We start from the raw sequence: 20,451 nt of genomic DNA on the forward strand, positions 1-20,451 counted from the left end.
CTTGCATATGAAACACTCCATATCTTGCAAAACAGACGTATGACACTTCTGCTGCTGTGTAAATACTCCACACTAATGTTCCCACGTGCTTTACGTAACACACACACATGCACTCTGACGCAAGAGAATGAAGCAACCTGGTAGGGGGAAGCTTCAGACCAAAGGGGGTCACTGAAATGCAGAAGTGGGAGAACAACAGATCCGCTACCGGAAAGGTCCCAGACCTTCTCTGCAACAAGAAACTCATGCACAATTACCACAGTAATCCATTACGCTGAGTGTACAGCTTGTCCATGTCGGACAGGCACACACAAAATATATCCTAGTTAGCAAGGCCAGGGTAGTACTGAAGAGCTCATTTTCCACATAGCGCATAACACTGAGTTTCATGCTCCTTTAGTCATTAGTTACGGGGATAAGGATCTAATTAAGCCCATATATGTTTGGAAGCTCCCACTTAGGGAAGTTCGTATGTCTCTGTTTCTGTGACTGTGCCTGTAATTGTGACTCTTTGTATTAGAGTTGGGGCTGAACAAAACTCTAAATCCAGAATTAGGGAGACATGGGGTGGACTTTGGATTCAGACCAGAATTTTTTCAGGTCAGGCACATCTCTGCTCTAAGATCTTGTGTGGCTGTGGATGAATGGTGGTACTTACTGGTGTTGGTATAAGTGACTATGTATCTTAAGACTTTGAAACAAGAGGGCTGAGGTGGCAATAGGACCAGTCTTGCACTTTTGCTGGATCAGAATTTCCTTTTGATTGAAAGGTTCTGCTAGTGTCACTCCAGCATATTTTAAAACAAAAATTTCCTGTGTGCCAGCACTTAGAAGGAAAATCTCTAGCCAGGGGGTTAAAAGCTAGCCAACCTTGTAATTTATCAGTTTCAACTAGGCCAGTGTCTTGGAGCTGAGAAGGAGAGGGTAAATCATGAGACAGTTGTCTCCTGACACTCCAGCAACATATGGCAAATGAGGGGCTGTAGTGGTTTCACGATTAACTGATTTTTCCCTGAAGAGTGAATATTCTGGAGCAAATTTATGCCCCAGACCTGTTCCTCAAGGCATTTTAGAAGAGGTAAATTTGGTCTGCTATGTATAAACTCATTTTAATTTTCAGTGTTTCAGCCTGCAGTAGTATTCAGCTGGAGATAAGACCCTGGGGTTTTTTTTCCTCCATTTGAATAAGTAATGGGGAAAGAAACTTTAATCTTACATCTTCTTTCTGTCATGGATTTCATACATTGGATTTTTTTTGTTTTCTCCTCAGTCTGTCGAGGTCTCAAAAATGACCTTGACAAGTGATTTCTCTCACTTCGTCTGAGTGTGAATAATCCCAGTTATTTCTGTGCTGATGGTTTGTTTTTATTATGGATTTCCTTGAGCCTAAGAAGCTTGAAATAGCAGCTTTTATCTTAAAATGTTTAAACTTGATTAAGTCACAGGAAGTCTGTAGCTGTCTGGATATGCAGATGCGTATCTGTTCTTGGCACCTATATGGCCTTCACTGATGCAGTCTTCAAGCCTCTTGCAATCCTAGCAGGGTTTTACTCCCACTGCCCCTGCCAGGCAGGGAAGCATTAGCTGCCTTTTGCAGACGGGAAACCAAAGTGTGGCACAGAGTGAGTGACCTGTCCAGGGACTCCTGGGAAGTCCAAGTGCAAGTTTACAGCAGCGTCCACTAGGTCAAGCTTATCCTCTGACCGTATTATCAGAGCAGTTGCAGGAACAAAGTAAAAGCAACCTTGTTTATTATATGTTAACCCACTTTTAAGTTAAATTTGGCCCCTCTTAACACTGATAATGGTTTAAAAATAAGTTTAAGCATGGAGAACATTGTTCTTAAAAAATACACCTATACAATCAGATCAAATTGATAGCTAAGGGCAAGTTCTCTTACCAGGCTGTAATAGAAGCAGGCTGATTAAGCCTCAGGGACTTCAATAAACCACTTCGGGATTTATGGTGGTGGAACTTAAAGGAGTGTGTGAGCCAGCAGATGCACACCAGTGAGCAGCTGCAATGACAAAAAGTGACAATCCTTTGCCTGCTAACATTGAAAGAAACTTCCTGATCATTTCAAATGAGACATTTTTCTAGTTGGCCTATCAGTGAATGCCTTATTTTTCCTATGGGATGAATACACACCATCAATTAAGTTGTTGATGTTCATATGTACAGTGAATCCAGGAATGTAACCCATATATGATCTAGTGTCACCCATCCCACCCCCTGTTTACAGAGTTTGTAAAAGAGCTGTTAACAGGATAGCGTAGGGAGGAAGGCAGTGATTTGCTGGGGCTATCAGCTTACAGGTCCTGTTATGGTGAGCTCCACCTGAAACTTTTCTAGTCCTTGTATGATCTGGTCAAAATTAACTTACCTGTCTGTACCTTTTGCTTCTGTGGTGTGAAATGGGAATAAGGGTGTTTTATCTCCACTTACCCAGCACTAAGAATCATGGAACCATTTGGTTTGGAAGGGACCTTTGGAAGTCACTGCCCAACCTCCTGCGCAGACCAAGGCCAGCTTTGAAGTTAGACCCAGCCTCGGGGTTAAATCAGGGGGCCCAAGGATGTCACCGCTTCTGCGTGGTATATGAGACCTCACGCATCGAATTATGGGTTCGAGGGAGGGGACTAGGGGAGCTCGTGGGGCAGGGTCTTCCGCATGTTAGTTCCTGATGCGGGCGTTCGAGGGATGCTTCTGGTATCCTGGGCGCTACAGGAGGCCAGGGCTTGGCGCTGCAGGTGGGTGGGATGTGGGCTCTGCACTCCAGAAGCCCCTCGGCTGTCTCCTTGCTGTGCAGGAAGAACAAGCCAGGCCTCAGGGAGGGGTGGGAGGTGAGACAGTAGAAAGAGGACAGGAGCCAGCACACAGTTACTCTTGCAGGAGCAGCTGTGGCTTCCCAACGTGTCCATCGCTGTAGCTACTGCACGCTGGGAAAGGGGCAGCAGTAGGTTCGATGAGGAAACTCACAGCCCCCAGGAATAAAAGAGGGTATGAAACAGCCGTATGGCTCCCCAGCCTGACTCACGTTCTTCAGTTCCCGCCTCGGGGAAGACAGACGTTTCCCTTCGGCAAAGAATTTGGCCTGCACAGTGAAAAAGGAGAGCAAAAAAAGAAGCTTCTGCAGATGAACTGCAGTCGCTTCTCTCCAGCACGCCCGTAACCTGCGCCCTGAGCAGCTCTCTCCTGCCTGCACCCGCCCCCGGGCGCGAGGGAGCTAATCCCCGCAGAGCCGGAGCCTTGGAGCGCAGCGCTAATTAGCTGCGAGTGCTGATTGAGGCCCTTCCCGCGCTTGGTTGGTGTCGGAGCGCCCTCTGCTGGCGCGGGCCGCCCGCCTGGCCGCCCGCCCCTGCGCGGGGCGGCGCGGGGGGGGTCCGGGGGGGCAGGGGGGTGGCCGCCGCGGCGGAGGGGAGGGAGGGGAAGGGAAAAGGGAAGGGAAAAGGGAAAGGAAAAGGGAAGGGGGAAGGGGGAAGGGAAGGGAAAAGGGAAAGGGGGAAGGGAAGGGGCAGCCTTTATCCTGCCCCTTTATTCTACCCGCTTTGGCGTAGTGGGTAGAATCCCGTACTGCATGTAGGGCGTTGCGGAGCACTCAGAAGTGGCCTGGTCAAGTTTCCCGGACTCCCTCCTACCCCCCTTCCCCACCCACTAGAAACCTTCCCTTTTTTAGCTATGTTGTTTAGTGTCCAGGAGAAAGGTTGAATTATCTTGCATCTTTTCCCTCGCTGACTTCTCTGATGGTGTGTGGAGATAGGCATTAGCCTGGATTTGCCCCCTAGTCTTGCTCTGTCCCTGTGAAGAAAGCATCATTTTGAACTATCATTTTCCATCTCTTCCTAGCACCTGAATCTAACAGTCTGTGTTGCTGCAGAGAGGCTCTGGACCAGTTAATCTGAGGAATTTAATGCTGGTTACATACTGGCATATATGGAGATTCTTCAGGAGCAGCCTTATAACTGATTTCTTGGCTGACAAGAAATAACGTGTGTATCTCACTGTTTTGACACCATGACCAGTATTAGAGGATGCATAACTTACAAAGGCACAGTAGCTAGAATAATGGTCCTACAGTGGAAGTAATGGCCTTGCAGAACAGTCTGGCTATAAGTATAATTTTCACTCAGTTAAATACCTTGAGCTGCATTCATCAAGCTGTAATCCAGCAGAGACTCTCTTTTTTTTCCTTCAAGCCATTCCACAAGGGATTGTTCAGCCTCTTCTAAGGGATGAATACCAGCAAGATAGGAACTGCATGAAGAACCACAGTCATTTGCCACAGGGACCAGCAAAGACTGAGAGCATCAGGAAAAAGCAACAACTTCCACATAGCTGTGAAAAAGTACCTGGATGGCCAGAAAAGGGAATTGCCCTATTCTTGGACACAGATTGCAGTCACATGTGCAGGAGGTTCAAGGAAGCTGGGTTGAATGAGGCAGGAGGGTTCTTCAGTCAGAGCAGCCTTTACCCTTGTTCAGCTCTCAGATCGAATGTTTAACGTACTGTCTGCTACTATCTGGAGTCTGCTCCCCACTTTGTTTCACTCAACGCAAGATCCAGGGAGAAGTCAGTAGTTGTGTAAGGCTGGAGATGCCATGTGGTATGCAAGGGAGTGGGAAAAAAAGCAAACCTTTGGCTTACAGGCCACAGAGTTGACATAGACTGAGGTTGTGGGCCAGCCACAATTGTCTTGGGACTGCTGTTCTCTTCTGCTGGCACGTCATCTGCCTGCAACAATGTGCTGACTGAGCCTACTTGTCTATTGTAGCACTTATCCTACCACTCCTTTGCCCTGTAGAGCATTTCTGTATTTCAGTTGTGGATCATAGCAGCTAGTCTTGTTTCTATTCCTCTTCACTCAAGGCAGGAACAGAAGCAAACAGATTCCTGCGAGCGCAGATACCACCCTAGGGTGTGGGAATGTGTTCTTTGGGATCCTTGCTGCTTTTACCAACCTGTGAGTCTCTCTTTTGTATTCATGAAGTTTGTGTGAATACCACATTGGTTGTGGTATTTAATAGCATAGAGGAGGGTCACTCAGACAGCCCTCCTCTCCCAACAACCAGGCTACACAACGTGTGTTGCAGTGCTGTGGGTAGTACCCCAAATACCTTAGAAACTTGCAGAAAGTAGGAGTAGTATGTCTTCCTAGAAAAGATGGTAAGGAGAAGTTAGACATGAGCGTGTTTTATTCAGTGGGCTCTCTGCAAACAGGGATTTGGTAATGACGAGGAAGAGGCTTCCTTTGGGAAGGGCTCCAAGGCGCTTGTGGGACTGGCAAGTACAGCTAGCAACCAAGATGCCTATGGGTAAAAATGTGTATAAAAAAAAAATAAAAAGAATCGCTTAGAAGAATTAAAGCTTTGGCTTCTCTTTCTGTGCTTCCTCAGGAAAGGATATAAACTAGCAGCAAAATGTTCTCAGTATCAGCAAAAACTCTAGTGCTGTCAGAAAGATCTTAGATGTGTTAAACTTCTGCAGATGCGAATTCAAATCGTATCAGATCTGGTCGCTCAAAGAACTGTGTGCCCTGAAATTTTACATGAAGCCATGCCCAGCAGCTCCCAGAATGCCCGTTGGGACACAAGGTTCTACTTATGGTCCAAAATACAGCGGGGGGTTGTAAGCATTCTTCTTTCAAAAGTAATTTTCTTGCCGTTGTAGTGAACAGGGACAGTCTTATACTGACAGCATGGGATAAAGAAGTGTAACAGTGCATGTGGCCCCTTGAAGGACCTGTGGGAATAGCTGGTCCCACTGTATAACAAAACAGTACCCAAATACTGGAAATTAGCCGAGAGCTACGATTCCCAGCTGACAGCCCAAAAGGAACAGAGAGGACTAGAGGCACCTCTTTTGGAGGGATAGGCTTTCAGAAGGGCCGAGGGACTAAGAGACTGTTGCTAAGTAGAACAGTTTTTATTCCCCCCCCCAGATTAATTTTAAAGGTCATTTCTGTCCAGCTTGCTCAAAAAAACTTTATCACACAGCTATGGATTTTGTTGTCCTTGGCTAACAGAAAGAAAAACCAACCTCAACTGTGTACTCAAAAAGAAAACTGTGCTTTCCCTCATCATCCCTCTGCTGTTCCTCTAACCTGCTTTGGAGGAGGATTATCTGGAGGTGACCTTAGATAATGTCATTGTCTGTTAAATATTAAATACTTGACCTCCCTACCAGGTGTAGCAAGAGTGATACTGGTTGCACTGGTGCTTTGGGGGGAGATTTCTGTGTTGCAGGAACAGGACTGTAATCACTGAACTCATTACTCAGATCAGGATACAAAAAGCAGATGGCAACAACTTCAAGTCATTAGTGTAATGTTTGACACCACATACTTTTTTTCTGTTTCACTGTCATACCTATTGCTTATTGCAGCACCTGAGCACCTATAGCACCTGATTTTTCATCAAAGGGAGACTTTGGAAGAGTGAACAGAGTTTACCTGGAAAATCCCCCAAAAGAACCACATCACAATGGACAAGCCTGTTCCTCCTGGCATTTTGCCACTTCCACACGGAAAGCGGAGAATTTAAATCCAAAGTTATTGAAATAAATGAAAGCGACGGTTCAGACCTCAGCATTTCTTTCTGACTGTTTGGTAAAGATGTGAAGGGAAGTTATTTATATGAGCTGTTTCCTCCATTGCTAGTAAAACCTAGTCCCTTGGTAGTTGCCACCATCTCTTGAGTGTCAGCTGGGTGCGTGAGATAGGTGTGGGCATGAGAGTGCAAATGTGTCCATGGTGCCCTTCTCACACCCTCTTTCCTGTTAGAGCTGTTATTACCTGTTCTATAGCAGCAAATCTAGATCTCAGCAAAGCTGAAGTGTTGCATTACACTTCTGCTAAAATAGGCATAAACTCCTTCCTGTCTACTGAATTGTACTTTAGTGCCCTCATCACAAATGATCCCCCTCTGTTGCAGTGAGAGGCCAGTTTTCCCCCTCTCGCTCTGCTCTGATGGCTAACTGGGATGTCACTGGTGTCCCACAGGAGCAGCTGGGACAGCCATGTCCACTGTCTGTGGTTGAGAGCCTAAGCCCATCGTGACGTTTCTTCCTGACTTGAGACATCTTTGGTCTGTTCTCAGGTGGATAGTCTGGCTTGGCATTGTGACTGTGACTATCAGGCTGGAGGATGGTTTTCTATGTGTCATTCCTCACAGAATTTTTTTCCTTTGCTGTTTAACACAACTGTAAATACACTATGTACTTAGTATTTCTGACCTTCTGAATAGCAACACCCATATTTATACGTACAGTGGCATCAACGCTGAAGAAGCCACTTCTGTTCAGTAGTGCACTCTGAAGATCCAGCTGGATCCAGTCACACATCTTTACTGGCCTTTTGTGCTGTGTTTAAGGGAGTGAAGTTGCAGTGGGCTTTCTCAGCCATCTCATTGCCCTGTGAATATTTTGAGCAACTGATATACCTCGCTGGGTGTTCACTCAGTAACTTGAACTGCTGATATTCTGTGCCTTGCACATCATGATTTGCTATGCATAAACATCGACACTGTACTAATTGTTTATTAGTTTTGGCTTCTCTTTGAATTTTAGAGTAGGAATCATATTCTAAGAAATAGGTTTTTAGGTCAAATTCTCTCTTGCTTTTCCCATAGTCTGTTGTTTCATGAACTTGAATCAGTTTTTTTCATTTGTGTTCTTTGGAACTATCATGTCTTTTATCTAAGCATATATCCCAGGCAATTAACAAAACTTGTCTTGCCCTTTGCTTTTTTCCATACCTATGATACTGTGTTTTTCCTAAACTGCTGAAATCATCATATTTCTCCTTCTGACACTGCAAGGTTCTGTTCATTCTTTTCTTCCTAAAATGATGAGATTGTGGGGATTTAAATGCTCTTTGCTTACTCTGTCCTTATAAAACAGTGGATTTTAGTTAACACAAAACTAGAGGGGAGAAATGTATCTCTCTGATAGTTTTCTGAGTCTGGAATGAAAAGGAATGTGCTTTATTTTTAGTTGGTGTAGATCTGTTTATTGCCTTGCTAAGCATATGACCCATCCTGAAGTCAAATTATCTTCCATATCTGTGTTCTAGTTGCAGCTAAAGACAAATAAAAAGTTTGTAAAATACATTTTCAGTTAGAATGCAGTTAATTTATGTAGGTAAAGTATAATGCTACATCAATAAATCTTGAAATGGCTTGCCAAAATTCTCTATATCAATACAGGCATAGTATTTGTGTTCCATTTAGGAGCAAACGGTGGCTGCAGTGTTGCTGAGAGTTGTTGGTATAAATAAATCACTGTCCTTCCTGCACTAAGTACCTGTTCCTTTAAGAGGTGCATGAACAAGAAAGGAGCATGGTCAAACAAAAATATTTTAAATTAACAGAATTCTTGGTGACTGAAATGTTTGTTTATATGTATCTCTTAATGCTACACAAATGCTACTTTTTACAGGAATATCTTCAGTAAGGCACAGAACATTCCTGTGTAACTTACCTCAGCTGGAGTCACCCATATAGGTTAGTGAGAATTACCACTGTTGTCAAAGTGGTGTATTTGCTTTAGCATTTCTCCCAATCATACCAGAGAGCGCTAGGTGTTGCAGGGCAAAGAGTGCCAGTCAATAACTTGTGAACATTTCAAGCATGGATTGCATGAGTGACCTCATTCACATGCCAGGGTGTGAGCACAGGCCAGGGAACAGAGGACTGGACAGTTGTGACTGTGGGAGAAAATACCCCAGCAGGGATTGTTGAGGCTGGAGTCAGCATACTGCTATAGGAATGAGCTATGGGCACGGTACGGAGCATGCTGAAACAAGGAGATGCCTGAGTTAGTAAGAAGAATTGCTGCTGTAAATGAACTCTTTCTGCTTGGTTTCTATTCCTGGGTAGATGGTGTCTATTCAACCAGGTAGAATTTCAGCGTTATGTCTCTCTATTATATGGAAAAATTGTCTGTGTCTTTCAATATGATCAAACCTCTTTTGTAAATTAAATCATCAGCCATTATAAATCCATCACTTCCTTCATTCCTCGGGGATCTCTGGTACTGCTTTTGACAGTGTCTTAGGGGAAGATTAATACTAACTTAAGTCAGCAGACTTTATTTTAAATACCTTATAATTTCTGGGAATGTAGATAATTTTTTCCTGAAGGTTAATCAGTGAGTTTTTTAAATGTATCTGCAGCAGGTTGGTCAGAATATATGAATACTCTGACTTTGGGCAGATGGCACATGTATGTCGTTCCTCCTCTTCAGTAATATGCGCAACAAGTATTGCTCTTTTATCGCCTGGACTGCAAGAAGAGTTTTATGAATCTGCAGATATTTTTGGTGTTAGGCTTCATCCATATTATCAAGCTGATTTTTTATATTAGTGCTTAGCCAATGGAATTTCTTTTGGCAGATGGGTCATCAGCATTACTGATTTGCACCTCTTTATGTGGCATTTTTTTTCCAGATCACTTAGATCTGAGGATTGTGCTGGTTAGCCTCTCTGTATGCGATCTATGACATCCATAGCAAGAATCTTTTTAACTAATTTCAAAGCTGAGTAAGTATTAATCCTAACATCAGAGATACAGCTGTATTTCTGACCTAGAGGACCATTGTTTCATTAGGCCTGATTAACTACAGCATTATTCCACTTTTGCTCTGGTGTGGATTTATATCAGTGTGCAGCTTCAGTAATGTGATAAATTAAAACCTATATGCCAAAACCAGACTTCAGCTGAAGTCAATAGCAGCAGTACTGCTGACCTCACGTAGCAGAATGACCTGTTTGCAAGCAGTTGCAATGTCCTCGTATCTCAACTTCCTTGTGGCTTTTTGTGACTGAAAGTGGAAAAAAGCCAGAATATTTTTTTTTGTCTTAGCTTTCTGTATGCTCTCAGCAACATGCTATTGTGCTGCTTTTGCAAAACACAGTATATATCTGTTACAGTGCCTGGTTCAAAGGATACAGCTCTGCTGCCATTGTCTGTTTTGTTATTGTTTGCCCTGCATTCGCTAGGCCTACAAAAAGATCTGATTTACTGCCTTACTGTTACCCAACCGTGGGACATTCTTGTGGCTTTAACTGTTTGACATATCCTTAAGAATGGTTTTCATTTGATTTTTAAAGCATAATTGATCAAATGAAGTTTACTGGCCCATATGCTTGACCCTTATTTAATGAATAGGAGCTTTTCCTGCTCTGTAAACCATTTGTTCTTGTTGAGCTTGCTAGCTGACTTTTCATACTTTAAAGTGTTTTTTGGATGATGTAACATGGACCGTCCCATTTGATAGTGGGGATTTAACACCATTTACCTCAGCACAGCTCTGACAGTTTTACCAGCTGAGGATTTGGCCCTGATCTCTGCTGCTTTAATTTCACACAGGCTCTCTTCCAGCATCTCTGGTCAAGGTTAAATCAGCTTTTCACAGCAGTCAGAGAAAACATCGTTGATTCATTCTATATTCTGCATATGACCCTTCATTTTATTCCTGTCTGTTCAGAGATGTCTGTTCAGAGATGTCTGTGTCAAGTGCCAAGCAGCTATCTAAACACTGAATATCTCCTTGTAATAGAGTTACACGGTTCCCTTAAAATCATGTTTGAATTCCAAGTTTTAAGGCAGTAACATGAATCAGCCATACCACAGTGTCCATGGTGGCAAGTGAAGGACAAAGGTGACAGACATGTGATATAGTTCCTGAGATTACTTTGCCACTTATGTGTGTCGTAACCTCTCTCACGTGGTCTTTATCCTTTTCTCGTGTGAAAGTGCTGTGTATGTACCAGCAGAAGGGCCATCACATGAAGAAATGTCATTATGTCCATGTGAGAAGCCTTCTCGGTGAGGAAAGGTACATAAACTGCCACTGTAAATTGTTCCCATTTTCCTGCTTTAGTTCCTTCCAACTGTAGCGGGCTCTGACTAGATTGCTAGCTCCAGCCTTGCTGGAATAAAATATCTGCCCCCTCAAAAAAGTCAGGACTGCTGTGCTTCAGAGAGAGCACATCATATTTATTTAGGGGATAAGCACTCAGCTTAAATGTATTCTGCCTAGCTTCTGGGAACCTGCAGCTCATGCTGGGCACCCTTATTAACTCACTGTGAAACTTTTGTCATTGATTTAATAGCATAACAATTCCCATTCTAGTATCATGGTACCTATATTTACAGTGTTCACACCATGTAATATACATCATCTTCAGAGGCATCCACTGAATATGGGAAACTTGGATAGCTCCAGCTGTTGTTATTGCTTTTAACCCAGTGAGCTTTTGGGAATTATTCCCACTGTCTCTTATGTTGTGACAGTGCAGTGCATAGTTTTGTACGACATCTCAATTTTACTATAACTAATATGGAGTCCATAATGTAGCAAAAGTATGAAAGAATAAGAGAAAGGAGTGGAGAGAGAATGTTAAAAATTTTAGAGATTTTGAGATTCTTTGGCAATGGTGGTTGTAGACCTGTTCTACTCAGATCAACCCTGCATGAAAATGAGATTGGCCTCATGCTTACCCTAGCTTGCCTTGACTGAAACGGATCTCCAGCTAACTCCCATTGGTAGATCCATGACAGGGAAATACTTGGATATCCTGCTAAACCATTTTTGCAATGCCTTTGTGCCAGCAGACTGATTAAAAAAAAACAACCACCACATCCTGGGCCAAGATCTGGACTTACTTTCCAGTTTCCCATATGGGAAACTTTATAGTATGTGAAAAATAGAGGGGACACCTGCTTCTATACAAGTTTTGTTAAAGTTCTGCTGGGCTTATGTGAAAAACAAAATGTTCACTACTTCATCCAGGACCAGTCAAGAGGTTGTGCTTTGTGTCCTATTGCACAGTAGGAATGATAATCCAAGCACATCATTTTTGATCGCTGGTTCTTCATTTTCCACCTGCCATAAATCTGCTTTGCTGCACACCAGCATCTCAGCAATTGTCAATTCCCAGGAGTCGCGTCTGCCAGTTTCCTGCCATAACCACCAAACCACACACGAAGGATTCCTCCCAGTATGTGGTGTACTCATTTGGCCTTGGAAATATAGTCCTGTTGCAACTGGATCATCTTTAGACGAAGTCACTCTAGTCACTAAGAGTCAAAGAAATATTCATAATGAAGAAAAGTATACAGTGCCTTTCTGTTTAAATCTCGTGGGCAGATCAGGGATATATTGTCCCTACACACAGCAGCAAGGCAAAAAACATTTTCTTTGCTGTTGCAAATGGAGTGATCATGACATTGGAAGGGCAGGGGGAAAAACCTCAGATAAGACCCTTTTAAAACATCTTTAGCTTACAGGTCTGGGTTTTTTCTTCCTTTACCAACCTGTTATTTTCTACATTGCCAAATTCCATCTCAGGCTGATCACAGTGTTTTCCAAAGGCTGTATTCATACCTCTGTATGGGCACCTGGCCCTTGAAGGGGGAAGCTATGGTATGTGGCCTCCAGCTTTCCCTGATTAAAGGTTTCAGGCAGGAGGGTGGGTAGCTCTATGAGGCTGAGGAGCTGTAGGTGATCCTGAATGAACAGAGTCAGCAGCAGGAAAGATTCTGTATGTCCAGTGTAGAGCTGGTCAGTCCCTCTACCAGACTTGTTGCTATACAGAGTATTAGGGGTACCTGCTAGATGAAATGTTTTGCACTGACAGTAATTTCTTTCTTTTTGTCCTAATAGCAATGTTCAGCCTGCAACTGTTTCCACTGCAGAATGCCTACGTTAAACCCACTTAATCTGAAACAACCAGTAGAAAACTGAATAATGAAAGTCATTGGGGCCTCTGGAAGGAAAAATAATTTTAAGGTAACTTCACATGTTCAGTGTATTTGCTGCTTTATGTTTTATTTCCATATAACATTTTACTCTGCAGCAAAGCATGGGGAGAATTTTTTCTGTGAATCTGAATACCCTCAGTTCACAAATTCCTGAACTTTAGTTGCTAGGATCATCAAAGTCTGAGCCAAGCTGAAGGGCAGCCCATTTTTGTAACGGTCAGAGGAGAACCCTTGATCTCAAACATCTTGGCTTATCCAAGATCCAAACTCCGGCCCAAGCTTCACAGCTTTAGCCCATCTCTCATAGTGACATCTAACATTCTGCTTTTATCCAGAGGGCGCTACCAAGAAACCACTTGTAATGTCATTAATCCCAAGATATGTTTTTAATTGTTACAGAAGCTTAGTGTTGCCAGAGGTAAATAGAAGATACTGGAAGGAATATTCTGGTAGACTTCATCGTATTTTTGCTAGACTCATCTTTGAGAGTCAGCTCCTCAGCTCAGCTCCAGGCAGAGGTTGCACGGCTGCTTCATAGCAAAAAAAGGATATGCTGCACTAGCTTGCTGCTGAGCAAAGAAAGTGGTTAACTTTGCATATGTCTGCACTTCTGTCTCTGTGCAGTGTGCTTGTTCCTGAACTGGACAGCTATCATGGAAAGACCACTGATTTTCTTCCCATGTTCTTTAACTGTAGTCACATGTGGCCAAGCTAAACCCCCGCAGTGCAACTGTTTTTTCCTATTTACACGTGTTACTAAGAAACATCAGCTAAGGTTATGTTATTACAAGTTTGGGAATGACCCCATTCTTGGCACAGGGCCAAGCCAAACATTTTATTTCATTTAAAAAAGCAAAATGTGATAGAGTCAGTAGTTATAATTATGATTGGCAAGCAGAGGTGGAGTGCTACTATGAAACAGAAAGACGGGAAATTCCAATAATCCTAATTAATAAGCATAGTCATTAATTCCATCAGTGGGTTGTAAAACAGAAATGTCATTCTGTCTTAAGAGCAGTTGGGCCAGGAAAGGGCACAGGAGACAAACTGTAAAAAAAGGCTGATTCATTGATCAGGGCACCTTGATGTGATAAAGATGTTAACGTTGAGATTTTTTAAAAAGCTCGGTTTTGTTAGACTCATTAAGATTCGTGTCTATAATAAAAAAAAAAAGGAAAATTAAAAAACAGAAATATGATTTAAGTAGCAATGAAACAGACCTAGAGGGGGAAAAAAATGATGAAACAGTCTTATGAAATAGACAAAGAAGAATCTAAAAAACATTTAATTTTCTCTAAGCACAACACAGAATGCTTTCTCTTTGTCACACCAGTACTGTTGTAGCCAATTTCTTAGTCTTCCCCTTCTCCTGCTTACATATACGACAGGGAATATGTTGCTTTCTCTTTGACAGTCTCTTGTTAGAACATATGAACCACAACATTCTAGTAACAAAATAACCCTGTTTTTGTGGTTATTTTCTGAAGAGGGACAGTAATTCAGAAATGACTATTTTCCTCTCTTTGTACTGGTTATTTCATTGTGGACTCTAAATGCTGGCATGAGACACACTGACTGCACTGGAGTAGAATTTGGAGGGGATGTTATTGGCGCACCCACTTGCACTGTTCTGCTTGAGAGTTTGTCAGTGTTTCAATTGCAAACCGCTCCTTGCAGAGATTTATAACTAGGTCATAAAAGTTCCCTCCCAGCTAAAATTTGCACTTCTTTTAAGTTTTATGACACAAGCACAAAATAGAAGTCTGATTTTTTCATGGGATATATTTCATCATAATGCATAAAGATTTACGCACTTAAATCCCATTCTTGTTTGGGAGAGTCACTCATCAGACTCCATCTGCATGCTTCAGCATAGGGATATAGAGGAAAATCATCACCTGGTTGTCCCTAACCTCAGTGAAGCATACAGAACAACACTGATTTGCACCAGCCAATGTGGCTTGTAGTCAGTGTCCTTCATTTGCTGGCTGTGTCCAAATTGTTTTTGTCAGTTCTTTGATCAATGTAATTTCAGTATACTTCCTAAGATAATGGTGGAGGAGAGGGAGAATCCATTTCAATGTACCTTATAAAGCTGGAGTCAGAACAATACATATTAGACTCTGAAATAGAGGGGGTTTTTTCCTCTGTCAGAACTAGCAGCCTGAATCCAAACTGATCAGGGCTAGTGATGTCCATTGGCCTCATTGTCTCTGTCAAAAGGTATATAAAGCAACAGCTGGAAAAGTGCTGAGTCCACAATATCTACAGCCCCCTTTCACAGGATGATCTCCACTGTTATGCCAGGTACAAGGTTTATTACGCACACTGAAAAATTGACATTTCATTTGTGTATGAGTTATATTTCATGTCAGACATAAGAATTTATGCACTGTTTTCCTGTCTGTTACTATTTGTGGACACAAGCTGTGCTTCACTTCATGAGCACCATTTACAAACATTGTATAATGCTGGCTGTAAGAAAAGCGTATGTGTCAAAGGTCTGCTTCCTTCCTGAAGCTTTAACAGACCTATCAGAGATTCATGTTTCTTTCCCAAGAGTACTGACTATTCTTCCACAGTTACCCTGGACTCTTGGAAGATGTTCCTATTTAGCCAGAAGCCAGATCTTCAGGTAGTTGTGGTGAAAGCTGTGGACTAGACAATTAAAGGATAGTGAGGTTGAAATGGTGCCAAATCCATCCTAAGTACAGGTTTTTTGCAGAAGCATCACAAAAATACTTAGGCTGCCATTGCACATAACACTTTTTCTAATAACACCGTTGCTATTTTACCAATCCAGTTTTTAGGGATTTAGTTCTCTTTTGTATACACAGCCACACTGTATTTCCTTAGCCAATAAATAGGGCCATGTGAAATACTCTCTGTCAAATCCCAAACCACCAAACACCGGCCAGGTTTCAGTTTTCATTATGAACTCAAAATTCAGACCAGGATGGTCTGCTGAGGAAATGGTTTGTTAAGGTTCACAAACCTTGCAAACAAACTTTGGCCCTATTTTGATTAACCCCACTTCTAAAGGGCAGAGGCATGTCTGAAAACCAGGTTGAAGATGGCTCCTGCTGATGCATTTCCCAGGTCTTTGGCTAAGCCAACCAGACAAACCAAGCCTCCACTTAGCCTCTGCTTCTGAAGAAAATTTGTAGCGCGGTCTGGCACTCTTTACCTCTCAGGTGGTTAACCTATGTTGGAGCACAGCACTGAAAGACCCATTTCAAATTATTTTGAAACATGCCTCATTCTCAGTACAGGCATAGAACTAGCTAATCAGAGCTGCATGGATATAGTGTTCAGGCTTCTTGGTCTCCATCCAAGGGTACTCAGAGCTTGAGGTTTTAAGTTACTGCTCAGTTAGTTACATATTCAGAACAGAATGACAATTTTAACTTCTAAATAAGCTGATTAGAAAAGAAAACTCCCCTCACCCCCAGTTTTAATGCTCTGAAACAACTCTCACCATTACAGCATTCAGTGTGCAGGGGTGTGTATGCATGACAGAGATACTTTTGCTTTTGTTTTTTGTCTCTCCTGGTGTTATATTCCTGAGACATTGTTTTATCACCAGATGAAAGCCTTGGCAGTGAAATACTGCCGTGTGGCTTACATTAGTGATAGTAATAGTCTGCTCCAGAATTACCCACCCAACATGCCTTTGAATTTGTTTGATTGAATTGACCCGTCAAGGTCTCAGACATGGCTAATCTTTGTTCTCTGGCAGACTGTCTTCATTAGGACATGGCAGGATCCTGCAGAAGCAGCATTCTGCTGGGATAGTGTCATTTCACCATATGCAGAGCTTACGGTCAGTAGGTTTGTTACCTGGCAGCACAGTGCATATTTAAATGAGCGTTGGGGGGTTTGTTTGGGGTTTTTTTGTCCCTATGCATGCTAGCTCCAAAGCTGTTGTTCCTCATACCAACTCATACTACACAGGAAGCCAAAATAGGCAGACTGTATGTGAAGGGAAACTAAGTCTGGGAGAGGCACTAAATCTAGTATTGGTTGTGGCACTGTTGAAGCTAATTCTGGCTGGCAAGTATGAATGAGACTGAGTAATGCTGTAGTCTGTCACCTCTCACCCTAGTTAGTGTGACAGCACTTGCAAGGCATCCCATGTAAAAATAAAACATATCTTTAAAAGTGGTAGAAACTGGTATGAGGTGACTTATTTGATTTGAAACAGAGTTATCAAAGAAGCCAGCCCTCTTTCAGTTCAGCTGTATCCATGGAGCAGTAGTCGCTTCTAAGAGTGCTGTGGGTTTGTAAACTGTCTGTGCAAAATATTTTCCTCTCTTTCTCTCCCAATACCTTAGTTTATCTATATATTTAGAAGATGTCCAACTTTCCATTCTTGACGTTCTGATCAAGTTTATTGCACTGTAATGGGTCACGTAGAAGAAGTAAAAAAAAATTTTTCCTGCATGGCTGAGAGGCTGAGCTGTTTCCTTCTTAGTGAGAGGGGGGAGAAAGAATGGGAAGATGTACTTAAGAAGGAAGTAGAATATTTGATGCACGTATGTCTAACAACAAGCATCAGAATATTATTTGCAGATTGGGACATATATTGATCACAAAAGAAAAACATCTAAAACTGATTAAAAGAAATCTTTTGATCTTGAATGTATAAATTGTTCTGTCACAATCACTGCCACAAGATGTTCTTGAGATTAAGAAGAAAACCTCAAACTATCTGGGGAAAGGGACAATGCATCAGTTGGAGGAATGATGAGGGGAGAGCAGGAACCACCAGGAGAAAGAAGGGAAGTGATAGTGGATGAGAAGCTGGAAGAACCTAGTGCTGGCTGGGAAATAAAAACAGGATTAGAAGATAGCTGGGCAGGGGAAGGAAGAGAGGGAGGGAGAGGTGTGCTAAGGAGGAGTCTAGATCATGAAGCAGGGGAAAACTGGAATTAACTGGCTGGGTAATGACTTGAGGGCAAACAGCTGATGAGAAGGTAGGTACAAAGACTGTATATATCCTATGTGTTGGAACACAGGAAAGGAAGATACAGCAACAAGGAAAGGTAGATGGTCAGGGGAAGTTGTCATAGAGCAGCAAGAATGAAGGTGAGAATGATGAGGTGCTACAATGTAAAATGGGAATTAAGGCTGTCGGACAGTAAGACTAGGATTGGGAGAAGAAAAGGGACTGTGCATAAGCATCCAGAGGACTTAGATTTGTTAGGCAAGGAGAGAGATGGGCTGGGAGCAGCAAGTGGAAAGGTTTTAGGAGAGAGATGAAATTTGGATCCTGAGGCAGCAGCAGGGAAGAGATTAATGAAGGCAAAGCTGTGTCAGAGAAGGTAAGACAGGAGAGGTAATGCTGACAATAGCTGAGGAACATGGAATAGTACATGTGATATTTAGGTCTTCTCACAGTTCCTCTGCTGTCAGCAAAAGTCTGTTTAAATGCTAGCAGTGTGTGTCATCCCACTTGAGTGTTGCCAGTAAAGAGGTCAACAACATACTGCTATAAGCTACTCCATTAAATTAAATTACTTAGACCTGTGTGGAAAATTCATATGGTTGACAGTGCAGTGCTTACAAGTGCTTACATGATAGAACTTCTGTTTTTTCACTTTGCTTTCAAAAAAACATAAAAATCAAGGCAAATTGCACAGAAAAATACATATTGAGAGTACTATTAAAGTTTCATTTAAGCACCTGGAAGTTTTAAAATTTCCAAAGCACTCTGAACTTTGCAATCATGATTACATTTCCCTGCCCTATCCCATAAATTTGCTCTCTGATACCATCTTTAATTGCAGACATACTGTTTTGGGGGGGGGGTTGTTGGGTATTTTTTCTCCACAGGCCATTTACTCACTGACCTGCTTTGGGAGTGAATCAGGAATGAGTACTGGCACAACATATTGTCTTTAATACTCTTTCTTCATTTGTTACAAAAACCTGTGAGATGTACAGTGATGGAACAAGGCGGCTGTAGGAAGAAAAAGAACAAGTCATATGGCTACGATAGTTGAATACTGGCTCACACAGTTGGATTCTCTCCCTTTACCATTCAGTCCCTGTGCCTTGCCAGGCATCACACTTTTCCACAGGTGGTCACTAATTGTGTGTTCTTCATTTCTGGGGTCCTGACAGGAGACTCCAGGGTCTGGTTTGCAGAAGTGCTGAGCATTCACAGCTGCAACTGAAGTTAGTGGTACTTGTGTTTTAAACACATAATGGTCTATGTAACCTTATATACTCTGAAATATTCATATGATAAGTTTTAAGGGAACTGGTTAGTGAAGTCAACTGGCATGAAAAATATAGGGATTTGAATGTGGAGGAAGTTTGGAATTTCTCAAGTCAAAGGTACAAAACTATCTGTAATTTGGACCCCAACAGGGTGGGTGGAAAAGACTTACCAAGAGGGCCCCAGCCCTAGCTGGATGAATAACCATCTCGAAGGGGTTATTAAGAGTAAGCAGGGAGCTTACAAGGGATGCAAAAAAGAATCAACCAGCAAAGAAAGCTATGTCTTGGATGTCGGGAAGTATACAGGCAAAGTGAGAACTGCCAGGAATCAGACTAAGTTGAACCTTGAAAAGAAAATTAAAGCAAGCAGCAAGAAGTTCTTCAGTTATAGAAATGAAAGAGAACAAGAGAAGAAAGATTAAATTGGAATGCTATATGAACTAAAGATATGGCAGGGATTTGATTCTTAAAGTGTAATCCAAAAAAGTGAGTAAATAACTCAGTTTTCAAATAAGGGTGATGATGGCAGGATGACAAACAGGAATGACGATCTGGAGAAACCATAATGAGGTGAAGCAAAATTCAAAATGCATACTACAATCAAGTGAGGAGAGTAGATAATCTCCACTTCTGAATGCTGAAAGAGCTGGCACATGAAATTGCAGGTCACAGGCAAAGTAATTTAATAAATCTATAAAAGGGCTGGTGCCAGGTAACTAACAAGAGTAAATGACACATTACTATGAAATTATGTTTAATATTTCTGGTAAATTGAAAGCACAAGTTTAGTGCTGCTGTAAGGGAGGAAATCTGATTTGGGGAATTACTTGCCTTCAAGGCTTATCTCCCTAATATGCAGCATTTTAGATTATATTTTAAAGATAAGGACAATTAGAAATGGTGGGGGAAAGAGCTAAATTGCAGCTGGGGTATATCAATTTTGTCATGCCAGGATAACCTGATACTGTGTTTGATACTCAGTGGATTTTGTCTGTGTGTACTTCACTGAAAATTTCCTGTAGATTATATATGGATAATATAAGTAGTTAAGAGGCAACAGACAGGGTTTAACACTGAAGCTTCAAGGTAGGTAAAAGGGTATGCAGGAATGGGTGATACTCATAGGTGAAGGACAGCTGACAAGAGAACACAAGCAGACATTTGCAAAGATGGTTTTGGTCCTTACCTACTGGAATATTTGCATTAATGGTGCTGGCTCATAATTAACTGTATGCTAATAAAATCTGCTCTTGAGTTCAGGATGGGAGGCACTGTCAAAAGAAGGAGAGATCCAAATATCATATACAAAGAATCATATGACACTGAGGACTGGGCCGTTTGTGAGGTCATGCACTTAAAGAGCTAAAGCCAGAAATTTCTGCTTTAGGCTGAGAACTCATCAATTTTCCTATGCATGAGGAGGAAAAAGGCCTGGGGGTTTGGGTTACATTGTGACAACAAATGT

The 20,451-nt window shown here is 42.2% G+C and overlaps 1 long non-coding RNA gene across 1 annotated transcript in view; it reads left to right on the forward strand.

Annotated features, from left to right (window-relative positions):
* Positions 1-8,742: 8,742 nt before the first annotated feature.
* Positions 8,743-20,451, forward strand: part of LOC142043333 (uncharacterized) — a 55,274-nt gene continuing 43,565 nt past the window's right edge. The window contains exons 1-2 of the long non-coding RNA XR_012654008.1: positions 8,743-8,892; positions 12,664-12,789. This is a non-coding gene — a long non-coding RNA (uncharacterized LOC142043333). The remainder of the gene's footprint in view (positions 8,893-12,663; positions 12,790-20,451) is intronic.

Source organism: Buteo buteo, chromosome 2 (assembly GCF_964188355.1).
Source record: "Buteo buteo chromosome 2, bButBut1.hap1.1, whole genome shotgun sequence".
In the NCBI taxonomy this organism is placed as follows: Eukaryota; Metazoa; Chordata; class Aves; order Accipitriformes; family Accipitridae; genus Buteo; species Buteo buteo.